This window comes from Chinchilla lanigera, unplaced genomic scaffold (assembly GCF_000276665.1).
Source record: "Chinchilla lanigera isolate Chin_1 unplaced genomic scaffold, ChiLan1.0 scaffold00024, whole genome shotgun sequence".
NCBI lineage: Eukaryota > Metazoa > Chordata > Mammalia > Rodentia > Chinchillidae > Chinchilla > Chinchilla lanigera.
In genome coordinates this window covers 2,405,553-2,408,424 of record NW_004955425.1, presented here as the reverse complement: position 1 = coordinate 2,408,424, position 2,872 = coordinate 2,405,553, and the positions used below count along the sequence as shown (strand labels likewise).

The 2,872-nt window shown below is 35.7% G+C and overlaps 1 protein-coding gene and 1 long non-coding RNA gene across 4 annotated transcripts in view; one reads left to right on the top strand and one right to left on the bottom strand.

The window, feature by feature from the left end:
- The window catches only part of LOC102012665, a 41,939-nt gene extending 39,854 nt beyond the window's left edge, over window positions 1-2,085 (top strand). Inside the window, exon 3 of the long non-coding RNA XR_261120.1 lies at window positions 1,713-2,085. This is a non-coding gene — a long non-coding RNA (uncharacterized LOC102012665). The remainder of the gene's footprint in view (window positions 1-1,712) is intronic.
- Window positions 1-2,872, bottom strand: part of Htr7 (5-hydroxytryptamine (serotonin) receptor 7, adenylate cyclase-coupled) — a gene marked incomplete at its 5' end in the record, with an annotated part of 99,001 nt that overhangs the window by 11,996 nt on the left and 84,133 nt on the right.

Below are 2,872 nucleotides of genomic sequence, written 5' to 3'. Positions count from 1 at the left end.
CTACTTGTTAGATCTTTCTTGCATATCTCTGTCTTCCTGAGAAACCACTTTGAAGATACCACCATGTATTACATCAGCCATTGATAGTTTCCTACTAATCTATCCATAACTCTGTAACATTTGTATTGTTCCTATGCTATTTCGTAAAGGGATGTATGTTTATTACTATGTGTTTCCTACAACCACCATTGAGGATAGTCAATGAATATTCAATTGGTCATTCATGTACAGCTCTATTTTCTTTAGAAACCACTTTGAAGATACCAAAGTATAGTACAACAACCATTGATAATAACCTACCACTTTTGTCTGTTACTCACTATTATTTGTCTATTTGTTTTCCTGAGAAACTATCTTCTAGATAACAATATGTAAAATAACAACCACTGATAATTTCCTACCACTGTCTGTAATTTGATAAGCCCCCCCATTACTATGTTATCCTTCTTTTACTCTTTAAAATAATAATAATAATAATAAAAGAATATCTCTTCACTCCAACAAATACAGGCATCCCCATGTATGCACAGAGAATTGATTCTAGCAAAACACCCCTACCCACGGATACCAAGCTTTGTGGATGTTCAATCCCTTTAAATAAAACAGCAGAGGAGCTAGGAATGTAGCTCAGTAGTCGAGAAGTAGTCTAGCATGTGTAAGGCCTGGGGTTTAATCTTCATAGCACCGAAAACCAATTAACTAATTAGGATAATGTTTGTACATCTGTACACATCCTGTTATATACTTTATATCATAGTTAAATTACTTATAATACCTAATCCAATATAGATAGTAGGTAATAATTGTAACACTTTATTGTTTAGGGAACAATGGCAAGAAAAAGTCTGGAAATGTTCAATATAAACACAACCGCAGTACATAGCACACTATCTGCAACTAATTGAATCTGTGGGTGCAGAATTCATAGATACAAAGGGTTGACCATATTAATGGAGCTCTTTCTGCATGTCAGGCACTGTTCAAAATGTTAGGGATACAACAGAAAATAAAAGTGACAAAAATTTTGAAAGCGGGTGCAAGGTGAATCATGGAGGGAAGGACTAAGCCTTTGATAACTTCCAGTCCTTTCCAAGCACTTACGTGTACATGCCACTGACTCCTCGCTTGACAAGCTCCCTGATGAAACTTCGCCACAAACACTGCCCCTGTGTTTGTCAGCTGCAGTTAGGATTATGATTGGGTTATGAAGTAGAATAAAAAAGAAAGAGGAGATTTTCCAAGAATGGAAGATATGAGCTGGAGAAAAGCAAAGGAAAAAAGAAAAGGAACTAGGAAGAAGATAGAGAGAGGAAAAAAGAAAGAAAGTGAAATGTCAATAGGGTTTGATTTGTATGGAATTATCTGAGTTAAATTATAGGAGCAAAATTCTGGAAAACTTTAAAGTTAAAAAAAAGTCTCAAAGAAAGATATTGGCACTGACTAGAGGGGTACAATAAAGATGATCTTTGCTGAAGGCTGAATGTAGACGCTGTACTATAAAAGTGTCTCCTTCCTTTGATTTGCTTCAGGAACTTCCTGTTTCCTGATGGACATCCCTGGCATATCTCTCCTCTTAGATCTGGTCCTTGCTCTTAATCAGCTGCTGTCAATTTTGTCTTTTGGGTACCTTCTTCGTTTCTCAACACCATAAGCTGTCTTTCCCAAGAGTTGCAGTTTGATTTCTCTTTTTTTTTTTTTTTTTTCATCTGCAGGAATTAACTACCTGCTCCCAAGCCAATAAAGAAAAGCTGAGGACCTGATGAATTCACCACAGAATTTTACCAAAACTTCAAGAAAGAACAAGTCAAACACTCTTCACACTGTTTCATAAAATTGAAAGGGAAGGAGCACTGCTAAACTCGTTCCTTGAAGCTGGAATTACCCTGAATACAAAAATCAGACAAGAACTCAACAGAAAAAGAAAACTACAAGCCAGTTTCCTTAATGAACACAGATGCAAAAATCCTCAACAACATAACTGCAAAGAAAATATAGCAAGTCATTAAAAAGATCATACACTGTGACCAAGAAGTCTTTGATGAAATCCAATATATGATCGTGAAACACAGGTATAAAAACCTTACCTCAAACTGATAAAAGCCATTGTCTTGGTTACTTTTCTCTCGTTGCTGGGACAAAATACCTGATGCCCAAAATTAAGGAAGGAAAGGTTTATTTCTCTTACAGTTTGTAGAGGTTTCAGTCCATACTTGGCAGATTATAAGGCAGAGTGGCACATGGCAGAGAGCTACAGCTCATGGCGTCTGAACACAGCAAAAGCAACAAGCACACACAAGGGTGGAATGGCCTCAAGCACCCTTTTCCTCTCCCTTACATACGCAAACTATCTACCCCAGGGCAGGTGTAGCTCTCACACCCATAATCAAACTCTAAAAGCCTGCCCCATGACAGCATGAGGCTTTGGGGGGACACCCAGACACAAACCATAACAGCCATTTATAAGCCCACTGCCAATATCATACTAGTTTTTTTTATTTTAATGTAAAACAAGTACATATTAATAAACAAAATATAAAAAGCACTCTTTTTACTTGTATGAAAAACTAAAATAAAATCTGATAAGAAAATAATTAGAGAATAGCAATAGTTAGTATAGTGTTACCAAGACCTTAAAGCAATGGCCAAAATGTTGAGTACAAGTCATAGATAAAAAAATGACTCCCTCTTTCAAAGAATAAACAAACAAGTAAAAAAAAATTTCTTTGCAAAGAACAAAAAGAAACTAGTAATATAAATGAAATAAATTAGTATACATCTTAAAATAGTTTTGAAACAATAGAATAGAAAATAGATAATTTAGGAAATTATTTAAATTTCTCCGGGGCTGGGTATTTAGCTCAGCGGCAAAAGC